The 6,592-nt window shown below is 43.2% G+C and overlaps 1 pseudogene; it reads left to right on the forward strand.

The window, feature by feature from the left end:
* Window positions 1-536: 536 nt before the first annotated feature.
* Window positions 537-1,483, forward strand: LOC131755662 (alpha/beta hydrolase domain-containing protein 17C-like; annotated as a pseudogene).
* Window positions 1,484-6,592: the final 5,109 nt, after the last annotated feature.

A 6,592-nucleotide genomic window follows, 5' to 3' on the forward strand; every position in this document is an offset into this window, starting at 1 on the left:
CCACTGGACCGCCAGGGAATTCCCTCTAGATCATTTTTTAATAAGAAAATACTGAATATTAATTGCTAAAGGAATTTGTATACCTACTTTTAGCCTCTTATTACCGAGACACAGAATATGTTCCAGACTATTAATAAATATCTTTTCTGCTTTACTGGAAGATTGTGTTATGGAGTGGCGTGTTTGTGGAAATTAATTTAAATCTAAAAAAAAAGAACCCTGGGTAACCCGAAAGTGGCGGCGGCGGGCGTGAGGGGGGTTGGGGGCGGCGCGCTGGAGCCGGCGTGTCAGCCGCAGCCATGGCCCGCGGCTTTCTGTGCTGCGCGCGGGCCCCGGCCGCCTGCGCCTCGCCAGACCACCCGGGCCGCAGCTGACCCGCCGCGGCTCGAAGCGCCACGCCGGCCAGGCCAGCCCCGCTTCGCCCTTCCTGCGCCTCTCCTTACGCTCCTCCTCCTCCTCCTCCTCCTCCTCCTCCTCCTCCTGCCGCAGGGCCGACGGGCTGCAGCCGCCTTGCTTGGCCGCTCGAGGCCGCCCCGATGCCCGAACCGGACGTCAGCATGAACGGCTTTTCGCCGGGAGAGCTGTGCTGGCTCTTCCGCCCGCCCTGCCCGAGCCGCATCGCCGCCAAGCTGGCCTTCCTGCGGCCCGAGCCCACCTACACGGTGCTGTTGCCCGAGCAGCGCGGCCCCCAGCCGGCGCAGCAGCCTAGCCAGCGCAGCAGCAGCCCGAGGAGAGCACAGGGCCCGGCGCTTGCAGCCTGCACCTGAGCTAGCGCGCCGACTGGCAGTACTCGCGGCGCGAACTGGACGCCGTCGAGGTCTCGCGCACTGTCCGGGACAACCGGCTCGGCTGCATGTTCGTGCGCTGCGCGCCCTCCAGCTGCTACACGCAGCTCTTCTCCCTCGGCAGTGCCGTGGACCTGGGCCAGGCGTGTAGCTCCTTTTGATACATCGGCCTCCGCTCGCGCATCAACTGCAACATTTTCTCCTACGACTACTCCGGCCACGGCGCCTCAGCTCGGGCAAGCCCTCTGAGAAGAACCTTTACGCTCATATCGACGCCACGTGGCAGGCGCGGCGCACCTGGATGGCGTAAGTGCTGAGAACATCATCCTGTACGGTCAGAGCATTGGGACCGTCCCCACTGTACACTTGGCCTCCGGGTATGAGTGTGCAGCCGTAACTCTCCGTTCGCCTCTGATGCCTGGATTGCGTGTGGCTTTTCCCAATACCAGGAAAACATAGTGCTTTGATGCTTTCCCCAGCATTGACGAGATATCTAAAGTCACCTCTCCCGTGTTGGTCATTCACGGTACAAAGGACGAGGTCATCGATTTCTCCCATGGCCTGGCCATGTATGAAAGCTGTTCCCGGGCCGTGGAGCCCCTCTGGGTCCAAGACATAATGACATAGAGCTTTATGCACAATACCTAGAAAGACTAAAACAGTTCATGTCTCACGAACTTCGTAATTCCTCAAGATGACTTGATTTTATCTCATCTACAAGAGCCCTCTGTTTTCACATCCTTTAACTGGATAGCTGTCATGGCGTGATAATCACGAGGAAGTGCCCAGCTTTTCAGGCGTCCTAATCGATCAAAGAGCTGAGGACATCTTGGTCTTTTGTATCTAGAGGTTCTACCAACTCACACATGTTAAACTGAACAGTTGTGATTTCCAGCTTCATTGCTTTGCAGAATGGGAATGAGACCTGAGTGGGGGGACCGTTTTCTCGTACTGTAAAATGGATGTTCACACCCCTTTCTCTACCTAATCCATCACAGTAGGATTCATTTATGCAGGACCCAACCTCTCTCCATCCACGTTCTCAGTATTTGACCTGCAGCTCTCTTTCAGCCACTGGATTCAGGGGTCCAATCCACTTTTGAAACTGTGATAATGTAACTGGAAACCATTGTGATGAAAATTCCTTCGTTAATTTTTGTTAACATGCTGCTCTTTCCCCCAAACAAACCAATTAAAGGGTAATTTACTGGAACTGTTGTGAACAACTGGAACCATATAAATATAATATTTTTAATTATTATAAATTATATTCTTAAGAATATTCTGGAATATTCTTAAAAGGAAACTGGGTTTTTTTAATTATTTTATTTTATTTTACTTTATTTTTTTGCTAGGCGGGCCTCTCACTGTTGTGGCCTCTCCCGTTGCGGAGCACAGGCTCCGGACGCACAGGCTCAGTGGCCATGGCTCACGGGCCCAGCCGCTCCGCGGCACGTGGAATCTTCCCGGACCGGGACACGAACTCGTGTCCCCTGCATCGGCGGATTCTCAACCACTGCGCCACCAGGGAAGCCCGGAAACTGTTTTTTTTTTTTAAATAAATTTATTTATTTATTTTTGGCTACGTTGGGTCTTCGTTGCTGCACACAGGCTTTCTCTAGTTGTGGAGAGCGGGGATACTCTTTGTTGCAGAGCATGGGCTCTAAGTGCACAGGCTTCAGTAGTTGTGGCATGTGGGCTCAGTAGTTGTGGCTCACGGGCTCTAGAGCACAGGATCAGCAGTTGTGGCGCACGGGCTTAGCTGCTCCACGGCATGTGGGATCTTCCTGGACCAGGGCTCGAACCTGCGTCTGCTGCATTGGCAGGCGGATTCTTAACCACTGCACCACCAGGGAAGTCCCTGTTAATATGTTTTTATTCCTATGTTTTCTATTAAAAATTTAATAACACTTCCAAGACAAAAAAATTACAAGTTTATGCTTTGAAAAATTTATGTAATTAAAATTTCATTAAACTAATCTTTCTAGTTTAGGAGTTATTTGGGTTTTCACACTGGAGTTGCTCCAGTAAGCATCAGAAGTGTAAGATGCTTAAAACTGCTACACTGCTTGATTGGTTGGGGGTTTGGGTTTGAGGGTTCTTTGGTTTTATTAAAAAATTTTTTTTTCCAAATTTAAAAGCCTTAAATGTACTGTAAGCCTCAGATCGTTGTACAGGCGAATTGCGGTTGGTTGCCAGTTTGTGTACTGTTGCTTGGATGCAGCACAGTGGTTGGTGATGGAATAAAGGATGCATGGATCAGAAAAAAAATTTTAATAAAAGAAATTTTAAAAAATTTTAAAAGGAACCCTGAAAAAAGAGTTTTATGCGTGCTCAGGATGGACTAAGAATAGACTGAATTTAATCAAGTGAATGAATTTTGATAGTAAACTACAAAACTAGAACTTGTTTTTTACTCTGTTAAGAGAAAAAAGTTTTCTTGAAATATTGATCTCTTTTGATAAATAGCTTGTAAAGTTTCTTTGCTAACTCTTAAGCAATCTGTTGTAACTTTCTGTATTTGCCTTTGAAATCTTTTATTGTCACTGACTATGACCCTACTTAGCCAAACGTTTAAAACCTTTTGGTATCTTTGACAAACTTCCTCAAATCAAATTCTAAATGTTCTTTTGACCTCTAGTTAACTTCGGAATGTTTCAGAGGGTCCCTGAACACCTCAAAGAGAGATATTAAACTAATTAGCCTTATTTGGTATGTTAAATTACATGAGAAATATTGTCAAATAAGTAATGATAAACCTTCTAGAACCTTCTAACGTTCTAGAACCTTGAAATGTTGTGGTATGTTCTCAGTCATATTTCTGGTTATTATTTTAAAGTGTTGTATGTCACAGAAATAGCCAAATTTCCTTGACAACTGCATTGTAATCGGGTCTTTAACCATGTTTTTAAAGTCTTTTTTCACTTATAGAGTTGTCTTACTCTGATGCTTTTACAAAAATGTTTGTAGATGACTTGCTTTTATGCTCTAAAACTAAATTTGATTCCGTAGGAAAAGGAATTTCACCTTGTATGAGGGCTATTTCACTCTTACATAAGACTATTGCAGAAATAGCAATGGGGGTATTCTTTATTTATGTTCCACACTCAGTTGAGTCCTTCTAAACTCTCACCACACTCAGCACTTCTATAAACCGACTAGTTTCTTATGAAGTATTGTTGCTTTCTGTAATAACCTTAAGCCTGCAACTTTGCTTCCAGAACTACAGGAAGAAGACAATCACGACTGCATTTTATTAACAGATTATCTTCTTGTTCCCAAGAATGACTGACAAGAAGCTCCTATTGATAAGGCTAATCTAATATGATTCACAGATGGGTTCTACTTAAAGGATAAGCAGGGGCATTATAGAGTTGGATATGCAATTACATTCACAGTGAACATAAGTGAAAGCTCTTATTTACCAGAAAAAGTCAGCACAACAAGCTGAATTAATTGCCCTAACCTTAGCTTTTCAACTTGCTAAAGACCAGCTAGCAAATATTTATACTGACAGTTGCAATGCCTTCTGGAGTGGCACACAACTTTGGAATGCTACGGGAACAATGAGGTTTTTAACCTCTTCAGGACAAACTAAAACACGAAAAACAGATTGTAATTATTAACTGCTATACAACTGCCAAAAAAAACAGTTAGCAATTATTGACACCAGGACATTCCAAATCCTACACTATGGAAGCTGAAGGAAATCAGCTTGCTGATGCTGCAGCCAAACAGGCAGCTTTAAATACTCACTCCATAAAGCCTTGAAATTTTCTGTCCACTGCACTCTCTTAACCCTGCTAATCCAGTAAAAGATGTCATCTATAAGCTCAAGAAATTTCTACTAAAGAAGACAACCAGATACGGTAACAAAAAGGGGGAATTTTGACCCCACCACACAAATATGGTTTGGACCTAATTTTGTTTTAAAAGCTGTAAGGGTCTGTTGGAGCACGATTGTCTATCAGCCCTTGCCAAGCATTCTACTAGCATAACTCCTAAAAAGGAGACAAAGAACTGGGCTAATAAGACTGAGGGACATGATAGATCCAGAGCAAGTAAGCAAAGACCCTGTTATTGGGGGAACAAATATTTGATCACCTAATGCTATCTAAAGATTAATGATCAAAAGGGGAAAGTGAAAAAGGAAATTATATTTTAAGACAGGTAAAGAAAACTTAAGCATAAAATTCTCTCTTCTCTCTTCATTTGCGCCTCCTCCCTCCCTAATGCATCTGCATCACATATTAACCAGACCTCCTCAAAGATGGGAATACCTGCTCCACAGCAAAGATCAATTTGTTCCTTTCTTCCGATGCTAGCAATGTGACTTCTTAACGATTAGCATTCTTTCCAACTCGGTAGGTGGTCCTTGTGACTTACTGCTCAATTCATTTGTGTTTACCTAGACTGTGTATCTTTGGTAAACTTTATGTAAAACGTCAGTATGTCATTTTGATGAAGGATCCTTGGTTTCCAAAATGTAAATGACTGTGTCTTTGCTAACAGTAGGACCAGTTATCAGAGCTTCAGACAGCCTGTCTCCCACGTTATGATCCTCAGTTTGACTCAAATAAAATTGCCTTTTTTCTTCTTAACTTGATTGTTAACTGAATTTTCATCAACAATTGTAATTACTGTGGCCACTTCGGGGAACTTTTACATGGGACCACTTTCAGGGTTCCCAGAAAAACAGAGAATCCCAGAAACTCTGGAGGCAACAGAATTTTCTTTCATTTGTATGCAAAAGCTACTAAAAGACAAAATGATTCCATAAATAGCTTCACTAAAAGAATCTTTATAGTGGGAAAAAAAAAAAAACATTAGTAGAGGGGCTTCCCTGGTGGCGCAGTGGTTGACAGTCCGCCTGCCGATGCAGGGGACACAGGTTCGTGCCCCGGTCTGGGAAGATGCCACATGCCGCGGAGCGGCTGGGCCCGTGAGCCATGGCCGCTGAGCCTGTGCATCCGGAGCCTGTGCTTCGCAACTGGAGAAGCCACAACAGTGAGAGGCCCGCGTACCGGGGGGGAAAAAAAAAAAAATGAGAGAGGGGCTTAGCAAAATGCATTTCCATTATTTTTACCTTGCTTATTTTTTTGTACATTTTTTTCTTCCCAACTCCCTCCATTTAATCTTTTGAGTTTTGTATTATTGCACCTGACACATAGTTAAAAATTTTAAATCTACAATCTGTGTATATCTGTGTAAATCTGTTACTGTGTATCTAAAGGTTTAGGTATATGTAAGTATGTATGTTATGTATGTGTGATATGTTTAAAGATCTCTAATTGGCAAAAGAAAAATAAGTAATTATATAAATTATGTCATAAAAACATAGAACACTGTATGACATAAATCACAGCAAGATCCTTTTTGAACCACCTCCTAGAGAAATGGAAATAAAAACAAAAATAAACAAATGGGACCTAATGAAACTTAAAAGCTTTTGCACAGAAAAAGATACCATAAACAAGACCAAAAGACAACACTCAGAATGGGAGAAAATATTTGCACATGAAGCTACTGACAAAGGATTAATCTCCAAAGTTTACAAGCAACTCATGCAGCTCAATAACAAAAAAACAAACAACCCAATCCAAAAATGGGCAGAAGACCTAAATAGACATTTCTCCAAAGAAGATATACAGATTGCCAACAAACACATGAAACAATGCTCAACATCATTAATCATTAGAGAAATGCAAATCAAAACTACAATGAGATATCATCTCACACCAGTCAGAATGGCCATCATCAAAAAGTCTACAAACAGGGCTTCCCTGGTGGCGCAGTGGTTGAGAATC

The sequence above is a fragment of the Kogia breviceps genome, chromosome 4, assembly GCF_026419965.1.
Source record: "Kogia breviceps isolate mKogBre1 chromosome 4, mKogBre1 haplotype 1, whole genome shotgun sequence".
Lineage (NCBI taxonomy): Eukaryota > Metazoa > Chordata > Mammalia > Artiodactyla > Physeteridae > Kogia > Kogia breviceps.